Source organism: Tursiops truncatus, chromosome 16, assembly GCF_011762595.2.
Source record: "Tursiops truncatus isolate mTurTru1 chromosome 16, mTurTru1.mat.Y, whole genome shotgun sequence".
In the NCBI taxonomy this organism is placed as follows: domain Eukaryota; kingdom Metazoa; phylum Chordata; class Mammalia; order Artiodactyla; family Delphinidae; genus Tursiops; species Tursiops truncatus.
In genome coordinates, this window is record NC_047049.1 from 44,674,669 (window position 1) to 44,692,968 (window position 18,300).

At 40.7% G+C, this 18,300-nt stretch overlaps 1 pseudogene; it reads right to left on the reverse strand.

Annotated features, from left to right (window-relative positions):
- Positions 1-1,334: 1,334 nt before the first annotated feature.
- On the reverse strand, positions 1,335-3,979 carry LOC101321362 (nuclear distribution protein nudE-like 1 pseudogene; annotated as a pseudogene).
- Positions 3,980-18,300: the final 14,321 nt, after the last annotated feature.

The following is an 18,300-nucleotide window of genomic DNA, read 5'->3' on the forward strand; positions in this document are numbered from 1 at the left end:
CATCCACGGGCTTCTCTTCTTAATGGCCTCTAGACTTAATGGCTCAGTTCTGCAATTGTCCAACTGAGAGTGGAGAGCTCCACCTCTTCCTGGGACCAATAAAATCAGAAAATTATTCTTGCTCCTGGCTTCAAGTTGCAAAACAACTACTTTCTATAGTTGTCTACTAGGTCTGCTGTGTCCCACTGCGATGTAATCATTGTTTATAATCTTTACAACAGATTCATGAGATTGGTCTTATTAGAGGTCATTTTATAGCTGAAGAAATGGAAGCTTTGAGAGTTTGAAAACCTTGCTCAAAAATACACAGCTAATAAATGATGAGCTAAGATTTAACCCTACTAGAGCTTACTCTCTTTTCACTCACCATGTTCCTGGCAGTGGACATACTGTGAACAAGTGAGCGCTTTGCTTGCCATTTCTAATGGAAGATTGAGGAAGGGATAAGGAGACCCAAGCTCACAGGGCAAATCAGTGGGCGTGCTGGGACCCAAGCCAGCTATAGCAAGAGATTGTTATTTTTGGGAAAGGGCTTGAATTTGGATTCAAACCTCAGCATTTACAAGCAGCTTGATTTGGGGCTAGTCACTTTGTTGGAGTGTCAAAATTCTGTCTTGAAAAATGAGTAGAAGCACATTGGATGCCTCATTAGTTACTATGAGACTAATGAATTGGGATAATTAGAGAAGGCCTGCATGACAGAAAAGTTTCATCTTGTTTGCCAACTTCACTCAGCGGCTGGTGGATAACTTCACTGAGGACTCCGAAGGCCTAGTCAGCGATCAGAAGGAAAAAATGCAACGACTGGTTAGTGACAATGGCCTCATCATGAGAGTGGTAAATGTGGTTTTGTCCTACTTATTTGCTCTGTTGATTTAAAACAATATTATGTTTCCAGCTGGAGATTAAGGAGGTGCGATAAATCAGCCCAAGATTACACAGCTAATAGGTGGGTGGCAGCGGGTCCAGGACCTCTTAGGGTATCATAAGATTCAACCTCAAAACATGCTCTTGAGAGGTGGAGCCCACAGAACCTTGCAGACAATGTGGATGAATCACATTAGGTCAAGGCAGGTGGCAATGCACCCCACTTCTAAACCCCCACTAACTCTCTCCAAAGAAGTTTCAAAGCTATTAGTTCATCTGAATTAGGTTGTTCAAAAAGGATAATTATTGCAACCACCTCAAGCTTCATTGTTTACTATTTTGTGTGGGCCACGCCAGAAGGAATGGACTGTTGCCTGAGATTCGATCTCATGAGTTTTTTTATGCTTTCCAACTTGATAAGTTTCCCCTCTGATTCCCTAGCTGCTAAAAGCCACCAGCTTCAACTATCACTCCCTTATTGCCTTAACTATATCATCCCGGATACCAGCAACTTCTTTGGCTTTAATATCTGCATCTGCTTGGATGTTTTCAGAGTACACTGGGAAAAAAAAGAAATAAGAGGAAGAGGGTGGAGGAGAAAATAATGATGATATTAATGGCTGCTGTTCATTATTCCCAGTCATTGAAATGATCAGTTTTCTCATTTGCAAAATGATTGAGGCAATAGTATGTACCCCTCATAGGGCTGTTGTAGGGCTAAATGAGGTAGTCCATATAAAACACAAGCACCCCTGACTGATATAGGGTAAGATCCCTAAAGTATTAGATAGCATAACTTTATAGGTACTTTATTACTATTTTATACAAGATTATCAGTATTACACTGTTATTATGTTCTTTTTCTTAGAGATTTATTAAGGTAAATTTATTGTATAAAACTGCATTAACCTAAACTTTAAAATTTGATGAGTTATAATATATGTTTCTTTATATACCATGAAACCATCCTAATGAAGATAATATTTTCTCATACCCCATTGTAATACATGCCTTGTATCACCGTGGCCCAGCACAAAGAGTATCATTTTTTTTTTTTTTTTTACTTTTTATCTTGGAGATTGGTTGATTTCCAGAACTGGAAACCAAGCCATGTAAGTTCGGAACAGGAGGCCTCAAGGCCTCCACCATAGTGTACTGCTGCTGGGTAATCAATACCACCAATAAGCGAGATACCTAAAGCCTGTTGTAAACTGTAAAGCTCTCACCAGGGCAGAATATTGGTGCTGATGCTGTGATGTACGTTGACGCCTGTTGCCAGCTGCATGCTGGACTCCTCTGGCTGTGCCTATGGCTAAACATTCTAGGAAAACCTGCTGTGTCCTTTTGGCCTCTGGAACTGTTCCAGGTCCTGCCTCTCACCCTTCACTTTGAACTCACTTTCTCCTCAGCTCCCATCCTGCTGCATCTGAGGCCAGACTCTCTTTATCTAGCCTCCTTCTGATGGGTGACCCTGCTTGGCTGGCCTTGAATGGCTTCTGTTTGGCTCTACCTGAAGGCAGTGTTCTCAGGATGGACACCTCTGCCCCAGGCCTCAGCCCATCTCCTGCCCGAGGCTTCTAGCCTCACCAGCCTCCCTTCACACCATAACTCCCAAGTGCATCCTCCATGTACCTGATTGCATCATGGTCTCCCTATCTGCACCTATGCGTGTGGTCCCTTCTCCACATGAAACACTCTCTCTGGAATATTCTACCTTCTCTTGACTTAATTTCAATTTCTTTTTGGTCTCAGCATCTGAACCTGAGAGCCGAGTTGCTGGCCCTGCAAGGGATCCCACAGTGCCCTGCGTTCACCCATACTGTCCACTTGGCAGATTCCATTATGTCACATCCTGACGATAAAGGAGCGATTGGAGCCAACAGCACTAGGGCGAGAAGAGAAAATAGGCAGTATTGATATCGCGCAGAGTCCTGGGGCTGGGCAGGGCCCAGTAGCCGCCACTGCGTGCAGCCTGCCCTCTGCCAGCCGTGGGGAGGCAGACAGAGGGGCACAACGAGCTGGGCCCGGGCACCGAGGGGTGAGGCGTGGGTGTCCTGGGTTGTTGCAGGAGGGTGGGAGCGGCCACCTGAAGGCCAGGCACTCACACACTGAGAGGCAGCACACCGGTGCCGGGGCGAGGAGCCCGGGCCAGGAGGAGGAGGGGCCTGGTCAGAGCCCTTTACCGCCCCTTTGTTGAAGAAAGACGAGTGCCCTGATAGAGAGAACTTCGTGCCATGGCTATTCATCATCCCGCAGTTAATGTTCCCTGAAATACAGATTTTCGTGATGCTTGGGCCTTTGCAAACTTCCTGCCAGCTGCTAATTTGGATTCTAAAACCCCTACTTTCCGTCAGCGATCCCACACGATGTTTGGTGCTGATATCCTAGCTGAAGGAGTCAGTGGACCGGTACCAAAACCGTTTGGTATAGATTTCAGTGAAGGAAAACTGTTCTCTGTTCCGTTGCCAACAGGAGTAGCTGGCAAAGAAAGTGATGCTTGGACGGCAGAATCCATCTTTTCCCAGTCTAGAGTTGGAGAACTGGGAGCCAACTTTCTAGTTACTTCCTGTTGTCTTTCCCCAACAGCTAGCTGTTGTCTTAAATCTCTCGCTTCATCCATTAACCTCTGTACAGAGACCAACAAAGATTCCTTTTCATCAAGTTCACTTTTTAAAAATGCATTTCGTTCAATGGCTTGATTTAGCCTTGTTCAAAGTCTTCCAGTGAAACTACTGTTGCCCTTTTTGCTCACTCCAGGTCATCACCGGCCGGCTCCAGCTCTCTCACATACTTATGTAACTGCTGCTTAAAGGCCCGAGTCTGACTTAAATCTTCTTCTAATACTGAGACCTGCTTGTAGCTCTGTGCATGTTGATGCTCCAGGTTCTCCGTTAGTGCTTCCACTTCATACTTCAGTCTTGCAAGTCTCTGTTTCTTTGTTCAGCCTGTACTGTGCTTCCAACTCTGCTTCTAATTCTCGGCTTCCTTCCTGGAATTCAACTAGCTCATCCCGAGCTTCCTGGAAGCTTTGTTTATACTTCAAGGAAAGTTCCTTCCATTAAGCAGTTTCCTCCTTTAAACTTGAAAACTCTAGTATATCTTCACCACCCATGATCAAGAAAGCCTCCAATGTGTCAAAAGCCCATGTCCCGCTCTGCCCCACCGATGTCTCGCTCAGCGGGCCTGGCCAGGCCCGCCCAGCTGCTTAGCTCCGCCCCACTCCGCAGCCTTGAGCTCAGCTCCGCGCACCTCCGTGCCCTCTCCTCCCCGACACTCAGGGGCTGCGTGGGTGTCCGAGGCCATTCTGTGACGCACGGAGGCGGGGTTCTGTCACTATTTTTTATTTCAACCATTCTAATAAGTGTGTAGTGATATCGAATTATGGTTTTAATTTGCATATCCCTAATGCCTAATGATTTTAAACATAATGTCATGTACCTATTTGCCGTCTGTATATCCTCTTCAGTGAAGTGTCCGTCCATGTCTTCTGCCCATTTTCTAACTGGGTATTTTTTCAACTGTTGAATTTCAAGATTTCTTTATATATTCTAGGAACTAGTCTTTTGTCAGATATATTGTTGACAAATATTTTCTCCCAGTCTTTAACTTGTCTTTTCATCCATCATCATGGGGTCTTTCATTGAACAAATTTTTAAATTTTTGATGATGTACAGTTTATCAATTTTTCCTTTTATGGGTCGTGCTTTTATTGCCAAGTCTAAAAACTCTTCACCTGGCCCTAGGTCCAGAAGATTTTCTCCTAAGTTTTTTTCCTAAAAATTTAATAGTTTTATCTTCTATATTTAAGTCCACAATTCACTTTGGGTTAATTTACATAAAAGGTATGAGGTTTAGGCTGAGATTCATTTTTTTGCTGGTGGATGTACAATGACACCAGCACTAGTTATGGAAAAGGCTATTTTTCTACTACTGAATTGCTTTGGCATCTTTGTTAAAAATCAGCTGGGCTTATTCGTGTGGTTATTTCTGCACTCTCTATTCTGTCCCATTGATCTCTGTGTCTGTTCCTCCACCAGTATCACACTCTCTTGGTTACTGAGCTATTCTTCCATTAAAGTTTGTTTGTTTGTTTGTTTTTTAAGAATGTTGTTGTTGGGCTTCCCTGGTGGCGCAGTGGTTGAGAGTCCGCCTGCCGATTCAGGGGACATGGGTTCGTGCCCCGGTCCGGGAAGATCCCACATGCCACGGAGCGGCTGGGCCCGTGAGCCATGGCCACTGACCCTGCATGTCCAGAGACTGTGCTCCGCAACAGGAGAGGCCACAGCAGTGAGAGGCCCACATATGGCCAAAAAAAATGTTGTTCTTATGGGGCCTGTACCTTTCCATATAAATTTTAGAATAAAATTCTCTGTGCCTACAAAAATACTGTTGGGGTTCTGTTGCGAATTACAGTAAACTCAAACCTCAGTTTGGAGTAAGGCTTTTATTTTGCTGCATTTCCCTCCAGTTCCTATTATCCATCCTTCAGAGGTTAGTTGCTGGGGCACAGTGTGACCAGAAGGAATAAAACCTGTTCTCCCCCTTGAGGATGTTCTGCTACTACTTCGTTCTGAGCTGGGAGTGGGCTGGCCATGGTAGCCCTGGATCCCAAAGGCAGCACCAACACCTCCCTGTAACCTGCTCACAAAATCTCTCTGGCCCAGCTACAGGCCACCTGTGAGTGACCTGCATCTGGAGTGGCATTGCCTCATCTCTACTTTATCACTCATAATCCTATGTGAGGAGGGGTCTAAGCCCATTTCATCCCTTGCTCCTCTTGGCAAGAGCAAAACTTCTGACCCCTATGGTGTAGAATCAACAAGGCACCAGCTTTAAATGGGTCACTGGGGCTCAGACAGTGAGTAAATCTGTGGCCACCATGACACAGTGACATAGATAGGGCCCTTCTCTCCATTTTCTTGTCATGATGTAAGTTTTTCCCATTCCTGTGTGAGCCTGGAGAACAAAATTAGTCAGGTAATACTGGGCCATGAGATGATAACAAATTATCTCCTAAATGTCCCTGGCTTAACTCAATGAATATTTCTTTGTTCCTTCCAGAAAGTTGCGTGTGAATCTGGTGGCCTCCTTTTCTATGGAGCGAAACCATCTGGAAATGTGATTTTGAAGCTTACCAAGCAGGAAAGAGAGAGCTGGAAAGTGAAGCTGAGACTTTATACCACCTCAGCTCAGAGATGATGTACAGCACTCTTGCTGTGGTTCATTGGCCAGATCTAGTCAAATGACCCCGAACTAACCTCAAGAGTCAGGGAAATAAAATTGCTGTGAACGCTACACATCAATAACAACGAAGACCGAAATTCCTTTCACCTGGAGGCAAAATTGAGTTTGATTTAAAAGAGATGAAGTCATCTGACAGTTCCCATGCACACATTGTGGGGGTGATTTTTTACCCACGCCATGTGCTGTAGACTGAGCTGCTTTAAGCTGAGGCACGTGAATGATGCAGCTCGAGTCTGTTTCATGCATGTATCCACACAACATTCCCTTCTCCACTTTGTCTTCTCTAAAATACTCCGAAGAGGGGACAACAGCCAAAAGAAGGATTAGCCCCACATAAAAGTCAGGTTTCAGGTGCTGTCCTCTAGGAGGTGTAAATATCATATTCCAAGACAACGAGGCTGCTGTCTGCTCTACTTCATTACCAAATGCAATTGGTGTCCGTGGACCAGAATCTGAACTTCTGTACATGAAATTCAGTTGCTGGATTATGGCACAATAAATTAATATGTCTTCAAAAGCCTTAACGTGTTCATTTAAGGGCATGCCTGTGTCTTCAAAGAGCCGGGTAGAGTCGCAGCAATCTCAGGTGGCTATTTAGGCAACACTGTTGTTTTCATTATCATTGGAGCTGCTTTCACCTAGTTTTCCTGGGGGTGATTGTTTGGACAAATACGGAAAGACTGAGGAGGGAAATGAAACTTGTATACACGAGGCCTCCCTTGGCTAGAGCTCAGAGGATGACAATCCGCCTACACAAATGAAGGGCCCATTGTCTGGGCTCGTGGAGGTCTTCCATTCCAGAAGCGGAGATTGGTGAGCTGGACAAACTCTAAGTTATTTCCAAATACCATTTCAAGTTTTTCTTAAATATCATTTGTTTGGAACATATCTGTTTTTCTTCCTTTCCTTGAACTTGTTTTTCGGTATTAATATCCCTCAGTGTCCAACACAAAGTTCCCAGCATTGCAATTGCCATTTTGACAGCTGAGGCAGGAGGGAAAAGGGAGCTCTGCCAGGCATTCCTGACTCTCCCTGTCACGACAAACTCTCCGTAGATGGGTTTACTTACAGGTACAGCATCTGAGTAGCCCTAAGTTACATGTCTGAAATAAAAATGTTGTTAGTAATGAAGTGTGACTGAGTTTATCTGAGGGTCAGCTCTGCACCTGACATGAGGGGAGGAGGGGTTTGCCCCCCTCCACTCAAACCTCCAGGGACCTAGGCCAGCAAGGGGCAGTGTCCTAGAACTTAACATGACAAACATCTGCCACAGGCCAGCTCTGAAGTTGTTGGATCTTTAGTGCCAAGTAGTTACATCACGAGGAATCAGTTTGTGAACTTTTCATCCAGATTTCAGTATGCATCAGCCATTGCCAGTTTACCTCTAGTGCTTCTGAAATAGGTGGTGGTGGAGGTGGGGTGTGTGTGTGTGTGTACATGCGTATGCATACATGTGTATATGTATGTTTATGCATATGCACACATGCATCTTTCATGTGTGTGCATAAATGCATTCATGTGCACGTGTGTGCACGTGAAAATATGTGTATATTCGTATGTGAGTATGCACACATATGTATATATACACAGCGTGTGTGTATTTAACACAAATCAAATGCTTGCTTGGAGTATTTATTTGTTTCCTTTATGTTTCAAGTCCGGAAAGAGCATGTTTCCAATCCTGTGTGCAGAAGGGCTCCATGGAACTTATGAACATATAAATCTGAGGCAAGTGAGTCTGATTGAGGAAGCATATTGACCTTGTGATCAATTCCTTTTGTGATCAGTTCCTTTTGACCCTCAAGGGCACCACATTCCACCAGTGAAACAGAAACTCCGTGGAGTTCTGTCATGTCCCTGGAGACAATGCCCACATCCCCACTCTGAAGGAGGCTGCCCAGTACAACAGGAACAAGGATGTCTTTTTTGGAGATCTGGAAATCGTTACTAAGCTTACATCGATTCTGTTCTCCTCTACAACTAAAAGATCAGTTAGAAAACCATAGAAAGTAATCTCTGGATGTATTCTCTTTGGAGCTCAAGATCCAGTGAAGCTCCTAGGGTGGGATTTGAATAATCACACCCAACTGTAGGATGAGGCAGCCCTGGAAGTAATTGGGAACTCTGGGACTGTGTGGGGTTGAAGGGACAGATGAGTCTCACAGCGCCCTTCCAATCTTAGGTTTCCTGAGACAAACTATTTTTCTTTGAATTACCTAGGCATATTTGGTGTTTGCAATTGCAAGGGTCTGAGCCCCATTATTTGTGCAATTTGGCCTGGAAATAGAGACCTCGGCACTTCTAGGGTCAGCTGTATGTGAGAGCTGCGGCTCTGCATACCTCATTTCTTCCTGGCCTTCATAAATTTCACTGCTGTCAGCTCAGGTTTTCTTTGTGGGAGCTAACCCAGGCAGTGGCCAGGAAGAGCAGAGTGGGCCAAACTGTCCATTCAAATCTATTTAGCATCTAATACTGAGAAGTAAAGAAACTGAGAGAAAGGGGGAAGGAAGATGAGATGCTCTGGTGGAAACCTGCTAAACATTGAAAGCATTTGGCAGGAGAACCTCAAATAAATCACCAGTGGTCTGAAACTCACAGGGAGACACTTTGGTCCCTGGAAACCTTGGTGGGGTGAGATATAGGGTAGAGAAGCAAGTCAGTTCTCAGGGAACGTGGTGAAAGCACAGGCATCCTCAGCGTCCTTACACAAACCTCCTTTCTCTGCACCGCTCAAGTCAGTAATCCACAAATCTCTCATCTGCAAACTTGCTCCTGCACTGCAGAGTTAGAGGGGTCACATAGGGTACCACTGCTTGCTCCCATGGACCGGGGCAGATGCTCCACAACCCTACTGCTGCCCATGCTGCCTCCAGGACCAGCCAGTTCTAGAATCATTCTCCCTGAGTGCAGTGCACCCACTGAATCCAGAGACACATCAGCTGTATGAATAAGTTAGATGATTTCCACTTCTCCCGAAGCACAAATAACCATACTGCCTTGCACTTAAAGACAGGGATAGTAGCAGTAATAACACTAACTAATATTTATTGAATTCTGTATGTTCCTCCCTACATAACTGAATATAATTCACTTTATTAAATACTCATTTAAAACTCTGATTTTCTAGAATCTATCCTTGAGGGTCTAAACAGATTGGGAGGTCTTTATCTCCAGTATACAGTAGCGCTGACCCTGTGTTAGAGTTGTTTAATGAAGACGTGAACACTAGCTAGTTTTCCAATAAAAAACAGCAGGACCATATTTACTAGCAGTCATATTTAGAAAATAAAAATAAACAAGTGAAATTAATGTTACTATATTTTATTTGGCCCAATGTCTAAAATATTATCATTTCAACACATTATCAATATAGAATTATCAACAGATACTTTACATTCTTTTTTCAGTATTTTATACTGCATTTACCTTATCTCAATTTAGACTAGTCACATTTCAAGGGCGGGTAGCCTTTTACGCTTTACAAAGATAATTACACTGGGAGTAGTATTCTAGATGGACAGTTTTATTTTTTCTTTTACTACACAAAAAATGTCATTTCATTGTATTTTGGATTCTCTGGTTTCTGACAAGAAATCTTCTATTATTTATATTGTTGGTCCTATGGATATAATTTTTTCCTCCCATCTGGTAATTTTAGGAATTTCTCTTTTTACCTGGTTATAACAATCGGATTATAAAATCTGTGATTTGATTATCATATGTCTTGATGTGATTTTCCTTGTGTTTCTCCTTAGTTAGGGTTCACTGATTTTACTGGACCACTGGGTTTATAGTTTTCATCAAATCTGTAAAATGTTCTGTCATTTATGTTTTCAAATATTTTTCTGTCCCTCCTTCTAAATCCTTCCCTTATTCAAATTACCCATGTTAGACCATTTCATATTGTATCATGTCTCACTTAATCTCTTTTATTAAGTCTTTATATCCTCTGTGTGCTTACATTTGTATTTTTTATGTTGCTTTGTCTTCAGATCTACTTTTCCTTTATTTTGCAGTGTCAAATATGCAACTATGCCTACCCAGTGAAATTTTCATTTCAAATATTGCATTTTTCATGCCTAGAATTTCCAGTTCATTCTTTCTTATATCTCCCATATCTCACACCATGATCACATTTTCTTTAAACCCTTGAGCATATTTATAATACTTGCTTTAATGCCCTTACCTGCTAATTCCATCATCTCTGTTATCATTCCTCAATGATGACATATATTGATTAATTTTTCTTCTAATGATGAGCTCTATTTTTCTGTTTCTACACATGTATAGTAATTTTTAACATGTATAGTAATTTTTAATTGGGTGTCAGACATTGTGAATTTTGTTTTTTAGTTCTCCAGATTTTCTTGTATTTCTTTAATGAGTGTCCACTTTTTTCTGTAAGGCAGTTAAACTACTTATAGAGTAGCTCAACCCCTTCATGTCTTATTTTTAAAGCTTTTCTAGGTTGGGGCTTGAGGAACTTAGTTTACGCAAGGAATTCGTTAGTCCCATTTCTAGGAGTTGACGCTTCTGAGATCTCTATTAAATGACCCATCTATTCAACAAGATCTTTCCACTCCAGGTAGTGAAAAATGGGGAGATCTCCAAGACCTGTGCAAGCTGTAGGGAATTGTTTATCTTACAAGTTCCCTATAATTATTCCTTTCTGGCAGTTGTGTTTCTGCCTGGACTCATAAAGTTTTGCCATACACACATTTAGACTGGTATTCAGCCAAAGACTCAACGCAGCCTTCTAGAGTTCTTTCACTGTGTAACTCCTTATTTTACGGTACTTTGTTCAACAAATTCTAGCTGACTTAGTCTTCCTGAACTCAAGAGACAACTAGCCTCTGTATGAGTTTTTCCTTCCTATGCTGTTGTCTAGAACTTACTTCCAGCCGGAAGGCCAGGGGGATCACTGGGCTTAGCTCTTTTTTTTTCTCTTTTCTCAGATGTCATAGTCTGGCACTGCCTATTGTCCAGTGTCTAAAAGCAGATGCCTTATATATTTTGCCCAGTTTTCTAGTTTTTTTTAATGGCATAATTAAAGTCACTTCTTCATGGTTGAATGCAGGAGTGGTTTTCTTTAACTCAACCCCCCCCTTTTAAACTTCTTCTAGCAATATCAGTTAAATTATTATTTTGATATGATGATTAAAATGTTATTATACACATTAAAATAAGTATATTTAGTAAAATAATGTCATAATTATTAAAACTATGAATTGGTATTGAATACCAATTGCTATCATCTTGATGCTCACTAGGGACATAAATACCATATTTTAGGAAATTCTATATAAAAATTTTTAAGTTTTTAAAACAAAGTCAGCATTTTATATAATAGCAGAGCCTAAATTAAGGATGAGATGACTCCTGAGTCATTTACTTGAGGGAAAAAACATTTAAGACCAAGAACCAAGAGAAGTGAGAGATAGGATCTGGCCTTTCATATTTTCATCAAGGTAAAGATTAAGGTCTTCTGAATCTGTTCCCTATTTTTATTAGATGAGTTAGGCCAGGTACTAGGGCATAAACCAAGACATGGGGTCTACTATTCCAGGCTTTTGGGATTAGAAGGTAAACCTGTCCTGTGACAGCAAGTGGTATAAACATAAACAGTATCTAATAGAACAATCCTGGACTTTCTAAGAGTTTCAAGAGGAACTTCTGTATTCCTCATGTGATGTGTTTTGTATTCCTCATGTGATGTGTATGTATTCCTTGGGTTTGCCCTTAGTATTTTGGAAAGACTTTTGAATAAATCAGCCTACCTTAGCTATTTTTTAGAGGTTCCAAGGTCTAAGCTTGATCATAAGTGAAAAGATAACATTGGGCCAGCTTCAGGCAAAAGAAAGGATCCCAATAATCAGGTGAGGTTAAGAGCTATGATTGGGACTAAGCAATCACCTATCCTTACCCACTTGAGATATTCCTTGTCTAGCAAGACTTGAAGGGGCTGAGTTAAATTATGAAGCAAGACTTTCCTGTTATTAAGCTTGCATTTGTGTTCTTACAGTGACTTGAGTCTCTTGAATACTCAGATATAAGTTTGTAAGAACAGCATCAAAATGGGCGGAGGGTGTTGTGGTGAAATGTAATGATTAAATGAAGGGAAAAAACCTATCATCCTAATGAAGAAAGGTTTCAGAGTTAGAAGAAATATGTGAGTTCAACCCCTCATTGATTTCTTTAATCTTCACAACAAAATCCCTCCTAAATATTTCAAGCATAGGGGAGGTGGAGTGATAAACTAGTCACAATGTTGTGTAATTTACTAATATTCCTCCCTGAATCTGTTTACAAATAATGCATAGTTCACTGGGTTCCTTTGAGTTTTAAAGGAGTAAATAAAATAGTGTATGGGTTATAGAAGGTATCCAAAGTGTTAATTACCTTTCTTCTTCCTGTCCAATGACAGGAAACTCTCTGCTCTCTGAGGGAATATCCTTTGTTTTTGGATATGGTGTTAGTCTCCTGTTGCTGTCATAACAAATTACCACAAATTGAGGGGTTTAGACAGTATAAATTTATTATTTTATAGTTCTGGAGATCAGAGTTCTGGAGATCAGAGCTATCTTATAGTTCTGTAGGTCAGATCAGATCTCTCTGACCCACTCTTCTGCCTCTCTCTTCCACTTTTAAGGATTCATTTTATTAGACTGGACTCAACCAGACAATGCAGGATAATCTTTCCATCTCAAGGTCCATAATCTTAATCTTATCGTTGAAGTCCTTTTTTCCGTGTAAGGTAACATACACAGGTTCTAGGAATTAGGTGTGAACATCCTTGGGAGGGGTATTATTCTGCTTACCTGAGATTCCTCTCTGAGAGTTTCATCTACTGATATTACTTGGATTTCTTATAATTCATTTTGTTGCAAAGCAATGTTTTAAAAGCAAGAGTAGTATCCAACACCATCTATTTTGCAACCTGTCAGTTCTTCACTACATTATCAATGTCCCTCTTGAAGTAATAAATTCTATTTTCAGAAATGGGCTACATAATGGATGATGATAACTGCCGTTTACATGAATGTTTATATGTAACACACATAAGCTGATTCAATCTTCATGATATCCCCATAATTATCATTTCATGGATGAGGATGCATCTTAAATATTTAATAAGTGATCGCTATTATTATTATGATTGCTATTATTACTATTATTCATTATTTCAAATGAAATCTTAGAAAACAAGGGTTTTTTTAAATAGATTTATTTAATTTATTTATTCATTTATGTTTTGGCTGTGTTGGGTCTTCCGTTGCTGTGCACTGGCTTTCTCTAGTTGCCGAGAACGGGGGCTACTCTTCGTTGCAGTGTGACGGCTTCTCATTGCGGTGGCTTCTCTTGTTGCGGAACACAGGCTCTAGGTGCACAGGCTTCAGTAGTTGTGGCACACGGGCTTCAGTAGTTGTGGCTCGCGGGCTCTAGAGCGCAGGCTCAGTAGTTGTGGAGCACGGGCTTAGTTGCTCCGCGGCATGTGGGATCTTCCCGGGCCAGGGCTCAAACCTGTGTCCCCTGCATTGGCAGGCAGATTCTTAACCACTGCGCCACCAGGGAAGCCCCAAAACAAGTTATTTTTAATAACAGTAAATTCTAAGTAGCACCATCATTTAACAGTTTTGTCTTCCTAATTTATAAAACAGTAATGGTCACAAAAGTCCTCAAATCTTCCAGTAAATAGGTAAATTTCTCAAAGTTATACAGACCTGCACTCTTATTTGACAGACATTAGAGCCTTTAGTCTGTTTCTTTCAGAGTTCTAAATCATTCTGTCTAGTGTCCTACTCTTTGGACCTTCCCCTTTACTTTGAGATTTCCTGAGTCCATCTCTCAAGCTGCCTCTTTTGCTCCAGTAACCTCACCTGAATACCCCTTAGTTGTACATATCACAGGATTATCTCTCTTTTTATCTAAAAGGTAATAATCATTAGCTTTTTGTTGCGTGAAAATGACTTGAACCCTCTGCTTAGGTAATGCTTGACTTCCCTTCAAATTTCATACAATAAAACATTCCAGATCTGCCTGCCATTTCATTTTACATCTTAGTGAGAGCTTTTTGTTGGCTTGTGGAGACTTTGGCTTACAGCTCAAGAAGTAGAGAAAAGTTTTTTTTAGTTTAATTTAAATAATCTTTTCCCACCACTTAAGACAGCATTATTCAAAGTAGAGATGTACTGTAGAAAGGAATTTTGTTATTACAATGTGAAAGTAGTTGACGTATATCAAAGATATTCCAAATCCACAGACAATTAGAAAATGCTGGAGCCATTGGAGCAAAAACCTCCACATCTTCCACAGGCCCAGTGGTCAAGTGAAGAGTGTCAGGAGGTACAGCCCAGAGCACGTTTACTCATTTCTCTTTTCCCTAAAGCTTTCACCAGATACCTCATCTATTACAAACTGACCTTTTCAGGCCAGAAATCACAATCACAGTGTCCTCCTTCAAAGGAGGCTTATGACCCGATAGCTGCCAAACTCTGTTGTTGAGCTGGAAGTGTTCTCATAAGAAAGCCCTCGGGTGGTGGGTAGTGTGGGAAATGACAAATACAGGCAGTCGGATAGTTTTTGAGCTATTTGTGTGGTTCTTAAGGTACTACAAATGTATAAGAATTGTTCAGCTTTAACTTTTATAATAACTCTTTAAAATAGACAAGATATGGTTTGAGCCACCCTAAGAATGGCCACAGTGACCCCCAGACTTGATACCTTAATTACAGTGATATTACCTCTTAGTCTGGACATCTGAGGACCCCACAGGGCATTGGGCGGGGAGAGTCATTTTCACCTAATTATTTCTGAGCCACATTTACAGATGGCTTAAATTGTCGTAACTTTGGGACAATGATAATGTTCAAGATCTGAGTAGACATGCTGTTTTGTGTACAAGATGGAAGATTAACGTATCCTTGTATAAGGACAAAATTTTTCAAGAGAGTATGTGAAGAGTATGTTTTTCCTCCATTAAAAGGAAAAAAAAGAGATCTGCCCCAAGCAACAACTTACAAGGAAGTCTGCTGATGAAGGAAGGATACACAAAACTAGAGTGGATGAGACTCTGCTGGCCACCCTATCAGAGGCAGACAAGGTTGCTAACTATGGGAGAAGAGTTTGGGCCCAAGGAAGCCACAGTCACACTTACAGCTGCTTAGTGGAAAGTCAGGGAGATGGAGAGAGTTCTAGAGCACCAGGCTGATGAAGCCAAGGCTCTTGCTGTCCTCACATAAGAAAGCTCCCTGGCCCACCCCAAGCTATGTTGGCAGTCTCCTCTTGAAGTTATTTGCCCAGATCCTTATGATACTTCCTTCCAGTAGCCAAATATAAAGATCTAGTCTTGCTTTTTATTGCCTGGAAGATGGCTCTTCTGAGCCTCCCATCATGCGTATATTGTTACTCTTGATGGTGTTCTGCAGGCCACTGAGGTTCTATTTTTTTTTTATTCTCTTTTCTTTCTACTCCACACACTTGATAATCTCTATTGACCTATCTTCTAGCTTATTAATATTTTGTTTTCAGTTCAAATCTCTTTTTAAACCCCTCTAGTGATTTTTTTTTCAGTTATAATATTGTTCAATTCCAGAATTTCTATCTAGTTTTTTAAAATAATTTCTGTATTTTTACCGATATCCTGTATTTGGTGAGATGTTATTGTCATACTTTTTAGTTCTTTAGATATGGTTTCCTTTAATTCTTTGGAAATATTTATAATACCTTATTTTAAATCTTTTTCAACTAAGTCTATGAGGGACATTTTCTGTTGGCTGCCTTTTTTATTACTGAGTGTATGATATATTTACATGTTTCTTTGCATATCTTATAACTTTTTTGTTCTTGAAAACTGGATATTTTAGATATCATGTTCTAACAATTCTGGTACCAGATAGTTCCACCCACCCCGCAACATTTGTTTTTGTGGCTGGTTTGTTGCTGGGTTTTTTTTTATTCCTTGTTGCTGCTTATTTATTTAGTGAATTTCCTGAATGAGTTCTGTATTTCCTTCGATGTATAGCCTCTGAATTTTCAAGTATATTTTTCTTTTAAGTTTTTGTTTTTATTTTTAAGTCTGCCTTTTAGAAATCATACCTGGGTCGGTATAATTTAGTGGTCAGCCAATGATTGGTCAGAAGTTTATTATTCTTTATATTATATTCTTTATATTATTCTTTATATTCTTTATATTCTTTTATTATTCTTCCCTTCTACCCTTTGTCAAGGCTATCTGTGTAAGAAAGCCTATCTTAAAACTTCAGGCAGTTTACAAGACAACCTTAGCTTCCACTTCCACTTGAGCAGGGTCTCAAGGTCAACCAGAGATGACTGTCTCTTGCCTTCTCCCTTCCCTGGTCTTTCCTAGTCAGGCACACAGCCTTATGCATATGCATCATCTTATATATCCTCAGGCTAATGTTGGAGCTTCTCAAAGTTCCATGTGGTTGTCTTGTTCTCCAGCATTATCTCTTAAATTCCCAGTCTGGCTCTAGTTTACCCCAAATGAGATCACAGCCTTAGGCAGCTGAGATATTGAAAGCAGTTTGCTATTGTTCAATTAGGGGAGTAGGTTCCCTTCATCTCCCTTAGCTAACCTCTGAGTCGAACTGCTTAACCCCACACTCTGAAAATAGAGATTTTCCAAGGAACTGCAAGTTTGGGATAAATCTTAACTGTTCTTTGTGGATGGTCCATTTAGTGGACCTCGAGAGGCTGTCAGATCTCTCCATTGTTGGCAAAGCTGCCAGCTTTGGTTCTCATGTCACTGAGCAAGGCAGGAAGAGGGGATAAAACGTCACAAGTTAAAGTTAAAATGTCACAGACCCTGCTGCTTTACCCAGTTTCAGTTGTGACCGCATTGTCTTACCAAAGTACAGTAGTTTCCAGTTGGTACCGTTGGAAATACAGTTTGGGGCTTCATTTATGGTTTTAGTTAAGTGCCAGCGTTCTGAAATGGTTGATTTTAGTTGTTTTGCTTATATTTTTAGAGGGAGAATGAGTTCACCTGGACCCTCAATTCACCATTCAGGAAGCTGAGACCTCAATCTACTTTTTAAAAGAAAGACATTTTGGGCCCATAATAGGAATTCACTTTTTTAAATTAATTAACTGATTGATATTTATAATAAAAATTTTAATTAAATAAAATTTTAGAAAGTGAAATTCGTGCCATAACAAAAGTAAGAAAATAACACTATCAACAAACCTAGATTAAAGGAAAGAGATTTTTCTTTCCTTTTTCAAAATAACACTGTGAACTTCAGGATAATTGGCTTTTTGATTAGCCACTGAAAGTCACTGATATTTGAATGATATTTAGTTTGGAAGAATAAGACACCCTGGAGAACAGACTTTTTGAATGACAAAGGCTCTCTCCTTGACTAAACTTAAGTCAAGTTCCTATGAGTCTTCTTTCTGATTAGGTCTTTACCTTGGGTTCTGTTCTTGGCCCTCTTATTCCAGTTTCAGCAAGAATACTGCTTAATCAGTTTAGTGAAAATCCCTCACCCTTGATATCATATCACCCTGGCCTGCCTAAAATCCTGTTAAGTCAGCTTGGCAAAGAATTACCTACCTCTTAGTAATTCCATCCATGGACAATGCCCCCACCTTTCTCCATGGCTATAAATCCCCCCTTTTCCTTATTGTATTCATAGTTGAGTCTGATCTCTCTCTCCTACTACAAAACCCCATCATTGTAGCCGCCTTAAATAAAGTCTTTCTTGCCATCTTTAACAATTGTCATGATAAATTTTTTCTTTAACAGGAACAGTCTGAAGAGTTATATACATCAGGAAATAGCTGTACGTGACTACTTTATAGCTGTTTCTGCAAGAAAAATTTGTTCCTTTTCCTGGCCACCTCTTATTCTGCCAATGCCTCATAAAATACAGACATGAAACATAAATATCCCCAACCATTAGGCTGTGATTCAGCAGAATATGGAAGATAATTAAAATGCACTTTGCCATCTCTGCCTTGACTCCAACAATTGTTCACATGTAGAGAACCACTTACGCCTAGCACCACAAGCCACTTTCCCTCCCTAAATCCCTCATGGACCACCAATGGCAATGAAAGTGTACGGTGCAAAAGACATTTTCAAAACAGATGAACTTCAAATTAGGCATTGGTGTGCCTGTAAGTGGTATGAAAATGAAATTATCCAGAAAGAAATTTGTACCTTTA